Source organism: Lagenorhynchus albirostris, chromosome 11 (assembly GCF_949774975.1).
Source record: "Lagenorhynchus albirostris chromosome 11, mLagAlb1.1, whole genome shotgun sequence".
NCBI classification, from domain to species: domain Eukaryota; kingdom Metazoa; phylum Chordata; class Mammalia; order Artiodactyla; family Delphinidae; genus Lagenorhynchus; species Lagenorhynchus albirostris.
The window spans coordinates 60,208,010-60,223,373 of NC_083105.1; positions in this window are offsets into that span (position 1 = coordinate 60,208,010).

Genomic DNA, 15,364 nt, shown 5'->3' on the forward strand with positions numbered 1-15,364 from the left:
ACCTTCCAGTGCTGGCGACACGGACTCAATCCCTGGTCAGGGAACTAAGATCCCACATGCCGCGGGGCAGCTAAGCCCGTGCGCTCTAGAGCCTGCATGCCGCAACTACTGAGCCCTCGCACCACAACTAGAGAGAAGCCTACGCGCTGCAGTGAAGAGCCCGTGTGCTGCAACTAAGACCAGATGCAGCCAAATAAATAAATACAATATTTTTTTAAGAAACAATAAAACCCATCAGAGAAGGTGCCTCTGCTACTTTCCTTGTGTGACATCTTTCCTCTCTCTCCTATAAACCTAACATCACTCCTGGGCAGCTGTAGTCCAAACCCATTTCCTTTTCTTCTTCTGCCTACCCACAGAGCTGGTTATCTCAGCTCCCTTGAACCAATCACTCCCCTCCCCTTTCAGTCCTAGAGACGAGGCCAGAGAGCTGGTTATCCTCCATCCCTAAAGTCTGAATGCTCCTGCACATCCAGGCCCTCTTGAGACACAGAAGCTGGAAAGGAGTCGTCTGGATTCCGTCACTCTACACTCCTCAGAACTGCTTCACCTCCTGGAAAATGAGCATTTCAGAGTTTACTGAGCTCGTGCAGTGTTACCTGTCCAGCTCCAGAGGGAAGATGGCAGGTGGTGAAAGGAACCTAGCTGATACCCATCAGAATCCAAGGCAGATAAAGCAAGGCAGTTTGCCATTCCTCCTAGAGCCTGGCACTCCCTTGAGGGACAAGGGAACTGGATGTCTTGATCATCTCAAGTCATTGCTGCTGCCGCCACCACCCAGACAATAATAACCCCCGAACCACCGGCAGCCCTTTCCATCTGAAAGATCTCAAAGCTCTTAGCTGCCAGGTGCTCATTAAGCCCTCTTGGATGAGGGTTGGCCCGACGGGTCTGAGCCCTTGCTATAGACGGTCAGGGTCAGGGGGTGACTCAGAGAACCTAGGGAGCCAAACAGTGCAGAGGACGGGCGCCCACCAGCTTCCTACACGTGGGAAAATGAGTCTCCTTGGCCCAGGTCTCAGTCCCAACTCCAGAGGAATGAAAAGGAGGCTAGCTCCTCCCCCAGCTGTCTACAAGCCGGGTCATGCAGAATGAAGCCAACACAGAGCACATCTACCCCAAATATCAGACAGGACTGTTTATACCCCAAGAACTGGTGGGAGGCACAGGGGAGTGGGCATGGGCAAGGGTAGTTTTGGAAGAGAGAAGCAGAAATGAGGGAAACATCTCTTAAAAGAAACACTCCCTGAATCAAGAGGGGCCCTGAAAAGGATGGTTCTGGGAAACTCAAGCCTTTGGCGGAACACTGGGTGGCAAAGCAGGGAAGGGTTAGTCTTCATTTCCCTGGTATCAAAGGAGGTAAAATCCATTTTTCTATAGAAGTGCCCTATACACAAAGCCTGAATTCAGACTTTGAACGGGGAGTTGTCATCCACTGAACTCGACACCCATAATGTGTAGATCAGAATGTGATGTCTGTTTACCACCAATCCTGCTATCCTGCCCCGCTTGAGAGCCTCCGTAATACCATGCCAAGAGCTACATGGATCAGGTAACTGAAAACATCCCAACCTGCCTCCTCAGTTCCACAGAGATTACTATACTGAAGTGAATCCAAAAGCATTTTGAATGGCTCTTTCTGATACAGACCGCAAAACCTGCCTTTAGAAAAATGGACCATTTGGACAATCTCAGAAAATCATATCCTTCACTCGCTCCCTTTTTCTATTACAACTACCACAACAAAAGTTTAAAGGGCTTTTACCTGATGACATATGTGGTTTTGAATAGAGTCAAATCTAATCCAAATATATACTTCAAAATAATGGCATTTTTGGTAACAATTTGAAAACGCACAAATGAGCGAGACAGCAAGCCTGTCTTGCCCTCTTGAGATGCCCCGAAGCCAAATCACCACGGATTCACCTGGTGGCAACTGTTGGAATTTCAGGCATAAGTACCTTCAAGACAACTGCTTTTAGTGTGCTAACTTTCATACTCCAAAACGAAAAGAGTAGATGCACTCAGTGGCCTAACCTATGGACTTGGAAGAAGATGACTTCCTGAGCATCAAACTTAAAGAACCAAGGACTTAGGATCTTAACATTCCTTGAGGGAAGGGATGGGGTCAGGTAAGTACCAGCTTGCCTCTGGAAACCAAAGCCCAGAAGACCCCAAGAAATCCAGAGAGCCCCAGACCTGTTGTCCTGTTCCTAAAGGTTTCCATCTCTCCAAAACTCTGCAGTCAGAATAAATACTAGAAGTATCTTCTGTTTTTATTTAGTATATTCCTCAAGGTCATTTCTGTATTCTTTCGCCCCTAAAAAGGACCTGCCCCCACCCTCCAACCTCAACTCTCCCAAGCAAGAAAAAGGAGAAAGCATCCATTTGCCCAGAAATCAGGGGTTCCCATCCCCAACTTCCAAGAGGTGAGGGAGGCAGGGAAAGACACTCATTAGCAAGTTGCAGGTGGTGTTACCAGGATGTTATTTATTATTTGGTGGCTGCCAAGGCTTCCCTGAGCCTGCAAAGACAGAGCCATTGCCTCAGGTGCTGCAAAGTCTGAGACAGACAAAAAACACACAACCCAGGCATGAAATCCACCCCACTAAGGAGCTGGGGGGAACCTCAGGGATCAGAGCCACCCTCCTTTCTGGGGAGTCCTCTTCTTCCTGCACATCTTGGGGAAAGTACAAATGTTCAGGGCAGACCCTGGATCAGAGAGGAGAGGGCTGTCCAAAGGAATGAGAGGGGCTCCAAAGAAAGGAGCCCAAGCACAGGTTGAGGCAAGAGGTCTTAGAATGGTGTGAGAGGTAGGAGGAAATGAGGCCAGGGTTACAGGCTGGGACAGCAGGCAGAGGAGTTGGGGTGCAGGCGGGAGGCATTGCTGAATGGATGCGGGAGGCCAAGAGATGTCATCAACTGTTGCATGGAGGAGCTCTGATGCCAGAACTCAAGTTGTGGCAAGAATGGACCGCCAGAGGCACCAAACGATTGGGAGTTTAACCAGAGGCAAAGAGGGGCTTGGTCATCGGTAATACCTTCTGTGGAGGATGCTATTGCTCCATGATAACTGGTCCATTCCCAGTACAAGGCAGACCACAAAAGAAAAGGCTAGCATCTGGCATGGTAGGACTCTTCAAGACAACATCTGGCCATGTATCCCTTTGCTGGGAGAAGCCCAACCATCCCAGAGTGGTGAAAGCTGTAAGTGTCACTCATAACCTCTTTCCCTGGGAAAGTCATTTGAGCGCTCACCATCCCCTAAGAGTTCCACCCCCCCTGGAAACTTTGCTCTATAGTCCATCTTCTTGGTCTGGCCTCACCCGCTGTGCAGAGCTCACTAAAACAAGGGAGCTTGTTAGGAGATTTAGCAGGGAAGACTGCTCTTGTCTAACCAAAGATAGAACTACTAACTAAAGAAAAGCACTTCCTGACTTTATTTTTTTTAATATGCAGCTTCAAGAGGAACGTGCATGAAAAGGAGAGGAAAGCTGGGACACCCATCCAGTCAACCCTGGAAATTGATGAGGTGAGAGATGTCAGAACCACACTTGGCTCCCACGCCCGACACACGGCGGCAGAAAACAAGGCCTGGGAGGAGGACAGAAGGGACTTAAAACACAATGAGTCAGTCATGTCGTGCTTACTCTCAGGAAGTCCTGGGCTCAGGTTAACCTCAGCTCCTCCAACTTTAAAAAATCTCTTTTCGGGACTTCCCTGGTGGCGCAGTGGTTGGGAGTCCGCCTGCTGTTGCAGGGGACACAGGTTCGTGCCCCGGTCCGGGAAGATCCCACGTGCCGCGGAGCGGCTGGGCCCGTGAGCCATGGTCGCTGCGCCTGCGTGTCCGGAGCCTGTGCTCCGCAATGGGAGAGGCCACAACAGTGAGAGGCCCGCATACCGCAAAAAACAAAAAACAAAAAAACCCTCTTTTCTTCTTATTTGGAAATGGAGAAGAGCAAGCACCCTTCTCCATTTAGGTAATCCAGAAACTGGTTATAAAAGCCCCAAGCCAAGTTATCAAATCCCTGAGCCCCTTCTAAACTCAGCATTCCTGAATATTCTTTGCTCTTCCCAAGAATACTAGGCTGTACCAAGTGAGGAATCTGAAGAGAAGAAACCTGCCTGAGTTTATTTATTTCTCTTCTTCAAAACATGCACCCATTACTCAATAACCTTGGATGGCTCGCCCCATAAAAACAACTTAATAGGAGCAAACACTGCAGGACAGCTCTCTCCTGCTATCTGTGCCCAAGCAGAGAGGCCAAGTGCCAGCCTTTTGCTTTAGATTCACTAAAACCACCTGCAACAGGATGGAAACTTCCTAACAGTCTGGTCTAAAATGGCCCTATGAGATGTAAGCCAGGACATCTCTCCTGTAGGGACAATTACAGGGTCACTGCAGACAGCGGGTCTGACCTCCTCCAGTGTGTCCCCAAATAGTAGTGAATGGAAACGTCTTCTGTCCCCAGCTTCCTCCGAACTGTCAAACCCCCTAAATGAGATAAGAAAGAGCCAGAACTATAAGGCAGTATAAATCTCTCTGTAAGTTCCCACATTCACCCCAAATTGTGAATTCCTATACCCTATGAACCCTGGGAATGGAGAACAGCGGCCCAGACAATCCAAAAATGTTTAATAAACTTTCAAAAATCCATTTGGCTCTGAAATGTTTTATACAAAGTTTTTGCACAACACGTATTTAATCTGTGTTATTTAAGCAGACATTAGATTGCTCTTCCCTAGCACATGCTTACTTCGAGCTGTGGGAGGGAAGCAAGCCCAACGTCACAAATTCCCTACAAAGATGTCCTAAAATGGAAACTAAATAATTGTGCATATTTAAATGGTCTGTTTCCTACCAAATCCTCACAATCACTGTACACAGAGAAATCCAGAACTACCATGCATCCACCAGGGGGCCAGCCAGCCAGCAATCTTTCCCTACAGCAAACACAGGGGCTGAGGGAAAATGAGATATTATTACTAGTCACTGCAGGCTCTGAGGGCACCAGAGGGTCTACTCTCATATGTTAGTGGTGGAATCAATTCTATCCTTCAATTAGTTTTCAATTTGACTAATTTATTGAAGGGGGGGCAAGGCCATCAGGCCAGGCACAGTGGCAAACTTCCTAATAGAAATGTGGGCCTATTAACCTCTAGGATCTCTGAGACTGGTTAGCTTTAAAAGCATAGACTCCATCCTCGATTTCAAGCTAGATTATAAGAGAGTCTGTCCCGAGGCAGCAAGATTGGTAAAACGACGCTCCTGTTCACTCAGTCTTGAATCTTCTCTCCTAGGGGAAGACAGATCCAATACCCAGAAGGTGAGGGTTGCAGTGTTATTTTAGAAACAAGCCCTCCCTATATCAACGCCACTTACTGTACTGGAAGCCAGTATTAAGCGAACTGCTCGTGCAGTGCATCAAGGGCTTATTGAATATTGATTCCCATTTACGTGACAGCAAAATGGCCTAAGAAATCTTCTCTGGATGCCTCAGCCCCTTGATAAAGAGGGTGTTAGTTTTGCTTTATGAAGCTGGGATCCAGGCCAGTCACATCTTATAGCTCCACTTACTTTTATTTAATAAAAACAAAGGATGGTATGAATGAGGAGGGGCAGTGTGTTGTGTCTTGTTGTTTTTCAAGAGGATTCGATCTGTTAGAAAAGCAAGAGGAACAGGAGTTAGACTTCAGGAAGGATTTAGCCACGTGCCCAAGAAGGGAACAGAGAAATCCTAAAATGAGCAACCCCAGAGGCAGGTGCAGACCCTTCTTCCAAGAAAATAACCCTTCCTGGGTGAGATAGGGAAGGGATTTTGCTAGCTTGCAAGTCCCATACCAGCAAACGATGGAAGAGACTGTTTTGGCAGCAAGAGCAGAATCATAGAGTCTGTATTTTTTTTTAAGGTTGCTTCTTTTCTTTTTTTTTTTAATGTATTTATTTATTTAGTTATTTGGCTGCATTGGGTCTTTGTTGCTGCATGCGGGCTTTTTCTAGTTGCGACGAGCGGGGTCTACTCTTCATTGCGGTGCGCGGGCTTCTCATTACGGCAGCTTCTCTTGTTGCGGAGCACAGGCTCTAGGCACACGGGCTTCAGTAGGTGTGGCACGAGGGCTCAGTAGTTGTAGCACACGGGTTTAGTTGCTCCGTGGCATGTGGGATCTTCCTGGACCATGGCTCGAACCCGTGTCCCCTGCATCGGCAGGTGGGGGAAGCCACCAGGGAAGCCCAAACCTTAGTTCTATTCACCCATTTTTAAAAGTTTTCCCTCCCGGAAAATAAGCTACACTACTTCCGTGGAAAGGAACTGACAGCTCCATCTCAGAACAACATGGGGGTGGGACAGGGGGCATGGAGAACCGGGGTCAGGCTTAGAAGGTGAATCCTCTCTTGGATCCCCACCATCACCCCACTCAACCTCAACTCCTAAGGTTAGACAGCTGACAAAACTTCTCAGTGTGGAAGACCACAGGAGCCACTTCCTCTGGCACCTCTAATCTGATGGGGTACAGAGGCAGAGGGATGCCAAGATTGGAGATGGAGCAACAGAGGGAGGGTGAACAGAGGAGCTGAGGAATGACCACAAATCGGTCAGCCTGCCAAAAGCCACTGACCCCGCTTTAATATCCCAGAGGTTGGAGGCGAGGGTAAAAATCACAGACTCCAGGAAAAACAATCTTTGAAAGAAAATTGCCTGTCTCAGCCAGAGATATATGAAAGTGCTGTTACCATCAGGGGGAGCGACTGTAAAACTACACCTGGTTATTGCACTGACTGGCTGACACCATGATGCTTCTGCACTGCAAACAGTTTTGTTTGAAATGAAAAATCCCTGTGGACTTGGGTAAGTAAGGTGGTGCTGGACAAGGTAAGCAGAGAGAGGAGAAGCAAGCAGGGCTGCTCTAGCTTCAGGGTAGAGGCAGATCTGTGATGACTGGGTTGGGGCTGGGATGACCAGATTGCAGGGAGGAACGGGACGTGGGACCAGGGCTTGCAATTCAAGTCCCACGGTATCAAGGGGCAAGAAGACAGCAGGAAAGTTCTTGCCCCAGGAACCTTATGCCAACTTCCACAAGTGAAGTCTCCATCTCTGTCCCCTGACAGTCTTTGGCTCGCACTCGTGTCCCCCTGCCTTTCCATCTGACTTTCTGACCTTATCTCTCTTCTTTTTTCACTTATCTTTCACTCTTCCCCTCTCCCTTGTCCATCTTTGTATCTTTCACTTTCTCTCTGCTTCTGCCTGGTTTTTACTATCAGGTCCTCTAACTACAACTATTTTTGTGTCTCTGTCTCCATGGCGTCTCTGGCTTTTGTTGTCCCTCCATTTTTCTTACAGTCAACTTCTTGTGTCCATCTATGTGGACATCACTCTTTCTCTCCCTGATTCTCTCTACTCTTCCAAAAAGTGACCAGGGAGTGGAGAAAGGGAATTCTAAAGAAAACTGTTAACTACCTTTTTACTAAGCACTTGCTTAACATTCTTTTATTTAATCCTTACAACTAGTCTGAGAGGTAGGTCTTACTAACCCCATTTTACAAGAAAACAAGAGCAAAGAGTCTTAGTAATACAGGCCAGGATTCAAACCCAGCCTGCTGGCTTCAAATATCCAACCCTTAATAATTAATGGGCGGACTTCCCTGGTGGTCCAGTGGTTAAGATTCCATGCTTCCACTGCAGGGGGCGCAGGTTTGATCCCTGCTGGGGAAGTTCTGCGTGCTGTGTGGCGCACCAAAAAAAAAAAAAAAAAATTAAATTAAATTAATGGGCAAGAAAAACCAGACAGAAAATGGCAAGAGGGTAAGTAGATGCCCTGGAGAAAACCATGGAGGCAGGAGCAGGTAAATATTCCAGACCAATCGGTAGGAGCAACTCAGTGTAAATCCTTATCCTGCCTGCCTTCAGGCCTGATGGACCAATGACCAGATCTGCCCTGGAGAAAACCATGGAGGCAGGAGCAGGTAAATATTCCAGACCAATCGGTAGGAGCAACTCAGTGTAAATCCTTATCCTGCCTGCCTTCAGGCCTGATGGACCAATGACCAGATCTGTCAAGGAGATCACCAGCTCTGTCCAGATTCAAAACAGAATCACTAGCCCCAAGAGGAGCATCCTCCCCCTAGTCTGGGCCTAGTCTTTCCTAAACCTTTCTCATTGAGCTCTGAAATTCTTTGTGGGAAAAGACTGGCTCCTTTTGGCTTGGGATGGCACTATCTCCATAGCCAGACATCTGTTCATTTGTTATATGTAGATAACACAATCAGAAGCTATGTTGGATCACAAAATTCTCAGGCTGGAAGACAAGTTTTTTATCTACACCCAATAAATCTCTTTTGTTTTAAAACTACAGTTCTCCCCATGTTCCCCACCCAGCACCTGACACCCTTCCTGTTCACAAAGTTTTCCTTAGCACTCCTGTTATCTTTCCTGCTAGAACTGAATCTCGGTCGCAAGACTTCAGCCATCCAATTATTGTGTAAGTGATGGCGTCTCCTAGCTCCCAGGAGTGCCTGGCGTGTGCCACGGAGCGTGAGATGGGATCTCTGTTATCTCAGCGTCATTACAAATGGAATAATTGGTCATAAAAATTATGCAGCCTGTTGGAAAAGAAATAACAACACACACACTCATTACACAGATTCCTGAGATAGCTTCTCCCAGCTAAAATTTCATGTTTTCTCCATATCCCAGTCACCACCAATATTCCCCTACTTCCTAGTGCCCAAAACATTGAGTCTCTCCAGAAAGAAGCCCAGGACAGAACACAGACTCAAGGCTACAGCCTTGTCAGAAGTTTTGCTCAGCTGAACCAATACAACCTGACTAGAAGTTGAAGTGTTTTTTAAAAAAATTCCTGTTACTTCTCTCATAAATCATATCTTAGATACTTTTTTTTTTTTTTTTTTGCGATACGCGGGCCTCTCACTGTTGTGGCCTCTCCCGTTGCGGAGCACAGGCTCCGGACGCGCAGGCTCAGAGGCCATGGCTCACGGGCCCAGCCGCTCCGCGGCATGTGGGATCTTCCCAGACCGGGGCACGAACCCGCGTCCCCTGCATCGGCAGGCGGACTCTCAACCACTGCGCCACCAGGGAAGCCTCTTAGATACTTTCTGAGGTGGAAAGGTAAGATCTCCTTAAATTCTCTCCTCATCAGCCAGTCTGTACTGACATTGGTGTGAAGTGAGATCCAGAGAAAGGAGATGCCGATCCTTGCCAGCAGGGAAACTTCAGCCTGATGGGGAAAATGGGCATGTTTAGGACACAGAAATACTGAACCCAAAGCTAGAGCAGGGGTTCTGAGGTCCCAGAGCTGGTGTAAAATACAAGAGGGAGATATCCTGGTAACAGACGTAATGACCAACCCCATGCCACCCCCCAGAGAAGTGAGGGCTGTTATTATTTATTCTGAATGCCTGAAATACTGGAAACTATCTATATTCTGAAAGGCCTGGGATACACCCTCCCGCCCTGGTCCTGACTACCAGGCCCCAGCGCCTCACCCTGCCACTTGCAGGCACGCATAACACTCAAGGATTAAATTACAGCACGTGGTAAAATTCAAAGAGCACTGCTCCAAAAGATAAATGCTTTTTAAAAATTTTTGTATTAGAGTATAGTTGATTTACAACGCTGCATTAGTTTCTGCTGTACAGCAAAGTGGATCATTTATACGTCTACATATATCCACTCTTTTTTAGATTCTTTTCCCATATAGGTCATTACAGAGTATTGAGAACAGTTCCCTGTGCTCTACAGTAGGCCTTTATTAGTTATCTGTTTTATATACAGTAGTGTGTATTTGCAATCCCAGTCTCCCAGTTTATCCCTCCTCCCTCCCCTGCTTTCCCCCCTGGTAAGCATAAGTTTGTTTTCTACATCTGTGACTCTATTTCTGTCTTATAAATAAGTTCATTTGTACCATTCTTTTAGATTCCACATATAAGCAATATCATACGATATTTGTCTTTCTCTGTCTGACCTATTTCACTCAGTATGACAATCTCTAGGTCCATTCATGTTGCTGCAAATGGCATTATTTCATTCTTTTTTATGGCTGAGTAATATTCGTGTGTGTGTGTGTGTGTGTGTGTGTGTGTGTGTACTGCATATTCTTTCTTTTGAATGTTTTTATATTTCTTTCCTAAATGACATTTGTTTATGCCATTCTCTTTTTATTTATTTATTTATTTAATTTTGGCTGCATTGGGTCTTCGTTGCTGCACGTGGGCTTTCTCTAGTTGCGGCAAGCGGGGGCTACTTCGTTGTGGTGTGCAGGCTTCTCATTGCGGTGGCTTCTCTTTGTTGCAGAGCACGGGTTCTAGGTGCTTGGGCTTCAGTAGTTGTGGCATGCGGGATTAGTTGCTCCACAGCATGTGGGATCTTCCAGGACCAGGGACTGAACCCGTGTCCCCTGCATTGGCAGATGGATTCTTCACCACTGTGCCACCAGGGAAGTCCTATTTTTTCTTTTTTTTTTTTTAAGTTACTTTATGAACAGAAATATACTTCATAAAAACCCCATGAAATATCTATCTGTATCCATAGAGTTACATATAAGCACTTTCCTACTTGCTTAAGTAAATAAATTTAAATGTAATTATACTACATATTCTTTATCCATTCCTCTCTGTTGATGGGATAAATGCTTTTGGAGATGACAAGAGATACAGATGAGGTGTTTTGCTCAGGCTGTGATCTGAAGGCCTCTGCTCTCGAAATCACCACTAGGAAAAGACTGAAAACACATTTCTCCACCAATGGAGCAACATTCAGAGACCCGGGGGCCCAGAAAAACATCAGAAAGACTCAGAGTAATCTCTTCCCATGACTCTGGGGGAACACTTCTCATGTACATTGTTTTCTCACTCAGCAGACCACCTCTTCTTCCCGGTTGACCCCAAACTCCTTTGCTCTCTAGTTACTCCATAATTCCACTCAAGACTTAAAAAGCAGCAAGGCCAGTAGTTCCCGGCATCCTCTTCTGGAGATGACCAAGGAGGGCAAGGCACTGGCCTAAAGAATTTCACACTCCCACCTTAGCCTGTGCTTCCAGACATCACAGTTCTCCTATACCCGGATCCAGGAGAGCAGGGGCAGATGTTACCTACTCTCTCTGATTCCCAAAGGGAGAGGAAACAAAAAAAGAGGGAGGCTGGCTACAAGCCAAGCAGACTCAGAGACTGGCTCTTAGTTTTCCCAGCTGTGGACTCAAATCCTTGGAGTCAGAGTAAAGAGCGAGACAAGACGATTGCTATGTGAAGAACAGGTTTGACTCCCACACCCTGTCTCCGCTCTCCGGCCTCTCCTCCCTCCCTCTCCGTAGCGTGCGGAGGAAGGGGGGCAATTACAGCTCCTCAGCCATTCCCAGCCACAGTCAACCCTCCTACAAAATATGAATCAGCACCAGCCAGTGGAGACCAGTGGAGACAGAAACCAGGAGGTTATTTTGAGACCTATAAGTTCTGCTTCTCCTTAGGACTTCAGTGACAAATGTCTGCTTGGGGACAAAGTGCTTAATTCTGGGGCAAACACCATCAGTCGACCTCCAAGTGAAGTTTAGGGAGCTTGACCCCGTTCTGCACAACTGCGAGACAGGCTGGGAGGTCCCCACGCCTTCCCCTCAAGAACATTGACTCCTGTGCCCTCTCAGCTTCAGAGAGACGGTTCCCAGCTTTCTGGGCAACTCTGATAGAAACTCATAAATTCAAAGAACATGAAATATCCTTTTTCCCCCTCTTCAAAATGTCCACACAGTTTGAATCTAGTCTAGAGGTGTTACTTAGGTAGCTCTTACCCATGCCCACCTACAAGGTAAATTATGTGATAACCCCTCCTTCAGTTGTGCTTCTCTCACTTTAATATACCTGTCAGTAATGTTGGAAGCCTGTTCAAATGCAGATTCTGATTCCATAGGTCTGGGGTGGAGCCTGAGATTCTGCATTTCTAGCAAGCTCCAGAGTGAGGCTAATGCCACTGGACCCCAGGCCACACTGTGAGTATCGAGGATCTAGGATAGAGTACATGAACCCAGGAGGGATTTCAGTGAGAGGCTCCTGACTTGCGGTTGCCTCAGTCTGAGAGGAAACTAAAACAGAGAAAACGGCAAGAACAAGATCAGAGCAGCCAGGCAGAATGCTGCAGAGTTCGGGAGGGGTGGGGTGTGCATTAAAGGCTGGGACATCTCAGGACATCAGGGAGGATGTCCGAAAGCAGAAAGTATGCAACAGAATATGAAAGTAAGGGCCAGCTGCACGAGGAGAAGGGAGAAGGGGCAACACGTGCACAGGATCAGGTGGGAAAGAAGGACCCTCGCACAAGGGCATGGACCCAGGACTGCCTCTCAGAGCAGGACTCTGAGCCAGGAAATGATAGGAGCTCACTGGAGGGAGTCCGTGGGGGCCAGTGGGGAAGGGTCTAGAAATTCAGCCTGAGGAGCTTAAATTTAACAGAAGAAATAGAGCCTCTGTGGTCAGAACGGTGCTTTAAGAAGCTAGGTCAAACGGTAGTGGAGGCATGCCTGGGGCTGGGGGCAGGGAGAGGGGGAGTTAGTGTTTAATGGGCACGGAGTTTCAATTTGAAAAGGTGAAAAAGTTCTGGAGGTGGATGGCGGTGATGGTTGCGCAACAATGTGAATGTACTTAATGCCACCGAACTGCACACCTAAAAATGGGTTAAATGGTCAATTTTATGTTATATATATTTTACCACAATAAAAAAAAAATCATGGTGGAGGCAGAGGCCATAAGAAGATTGCAACACTATGTAAATATGACTAAAACTCTAAATATGACTAATATCCAAGCCCATCCCAGGCTGAGGGGATGCTGGAAAATGGGTCTCCTAAAGTCAAAGTGAAATCTGGAACTCTCTCAACCCCAGACCCCACTCCCCCTCCACTTTACCCCTCTGCCATAATACAAGATGCTTACGTTCTTAAGGATTTGAAAGAAAAACAACCACGTTACAAATGGGTTTCTGTTGCACCTCTGAGCTCGACCTGCTCATCTTGAGTCACTAGGAGCTGCTCCACGGGCCGTGCACGGATCTCCTTGCTCAGCAGCCAGCAGATGAAAGAACAGGCCAACAATGAGGAAAGGCCAGCTCTCAAAATGCCCAGGCTCAGAGTCCTGGGGATCACTCAGCTGTTTTCTGGCTCCTCAAGGCAATTAGGGAGAAAACAGATGAGCTGAACTGGTAGAGAATAAAAACAAATTGTGAAAAGAACCTACCAGCGATCCAAGTTGGAAACCTTCCCAAGAGGAAAATAGTGGCCATCCTGAGAGGCCAGAGGAGCAAAGAGACAGCTCTGTCTACCGTCAGAGGCATGGACATGTTTGGGCTAGAGAAGGCGCTGCACACTACAGCATGCCAGCACGCTGTGTTAATGTTTCTGCCAGGCGTGGGCTGTGAAGTGGGCTTGTCAGGAAATCAAGGATGAGCCTCAAGCCAGACAACTGGAAGAAATCCCTGACGGGATCATGGGCTTGAGGGGGTGCTGAGGAGGGAGTTTGGGGAACCAAACACGTTTCTTCGGGTCAGAGTGGAGGCAAGTAGAGAAGAAAGGAAACCTTAGAAAAGTGAGGCAGTTGCCCTGAAACCCATTATGTTGACCCATCCAATGAGGAAACGCCAGAGCGACACCCCATTGCAACCCATCCATCAGGGTGAGCTCAGACAGCAAGGGTTCCAGGGAGCTGGGAAGATCCCGGGATCCAGGCAATTTCTCTGCCCCTGAGCAGCTTCTGCCCCTGCTTTCTGCCTCCACCCTCTGTAGGTAATGGGGTGAATCCAGCAGCTGCTCTGAAGTCATTAACAGGAACAGAGCTTGATGATATTTCCTGACTCAGGGCAGCCTAGTCAGACTCTTAATTTCTCTTTGGAAATCCATCATCTGGGATCAAAGCATCACTACCACTCTCCCATGTAATCCTCGGGCTCCTCCCAGATCATCATAGAAATTCCCTTGTCTCCAGCTATAACGCCAAGGAACTGCATCATGATTGGAGTGGGGGACGGGAGGGGGAGTTGTTGGATTTCTCCTATTACTTATGTCCTCATGCCTAAGTGGTTAAGGGCTCCTTTCTGAAGTCAGCCCTCAGTCCCTATTACTACAACGAAAAGCATTTGTTTTCTTCAAGAAAAAAACTTTAAAGGGACATTGGCTGTCATTGGCAAGAAGGACCAAAGAACTGCCATCTACTAATGCGTAAATACAACAAAGGCTAAAGGTTGATGTAATTGATAATTATTTCAAATTCCCTTTTTAGCTATACTAGTTATAGGAGAAAAGGTCTCTCCTCCATTTCCACTGAGAAGTTAGGAGGGAGTCATGATCTAACATTCACAAAGTTTTTAGAGAACTGTTACACCCATCATTTCAACCGATCTTCACAAACATCCCAGGATATGGGAAAGTAGGTATTATTATTACGATGCTCATTTTAAAATATTTATTTATTTATTGAATACTGAAGCACAGGGAATGATCTTAACTGCAGGAGTAACTAAAGTTATAGGCATTGAGAACTTACCATCTGTAGGAATTATCAAACATTAGAATGCAGTACTGGGACTTCCCTGGTGGTCCAGTGGGTAAGACTCAGCGCTCCCAATGCAGGGAGTCCGGGTTCGATCCCTGGTCTGAGAACTAGATCCCGAATGCATGCCACAACTAAAGATCCCACATGCCACAACGAAGATCCCTCATGACGCAACTAAGACTCGGTGCAGCCAAAAATTAAATAAATAAATATTTTTAAAAAATGCGGAACTAAGGGATAGGAGTCGTCAATACAACTTGCCACAGCTACTGCGGAAAAAGATGGCCAAGGGGCTTCACTTGTCACATTACAACAAAATTGCTCAAGTACTTTGTGCTTCCTCAAATTGCTCAGAGCCCGTGTGCCCCTCAGAGCTAACCAGAAGGCCTGCCACTTACCAGGTACTCAGTAAGTATTTGGTGAAGGAATGGGGAGGGAGAGAGGGAAAAGGAGGGTAGGCAGGGCTGAGGGACATAGGGAGACAAGGACAGGCTGAGAGGAAGCTTGGAGAAGGAGACAAGAGCTAAGTGGGGAGAGGGGAAACAGGCTTCGGGGGGCACAGGAGCAAGAGAACTAGGGGCCACCAGGATACCAGTGGAACCAGATGGGAGCAGGGTCACAGGGAAAAAAGCAGGGCACAGGGAAACTTCTGTGCAAGAGGCACAGTTTGTGCCTCCTATTGGAGAAGTACCTTCTCAGGGATCCTGTAAGTCAGGGACTGTGTTACGTGCTAAGGATAGGGTGGCTAAGAAGAATGGAGTACAGGACAGACAAGCAGGAGACATATTTTTTCAGCAAATATCCCACAGCAAATCTGCAAGG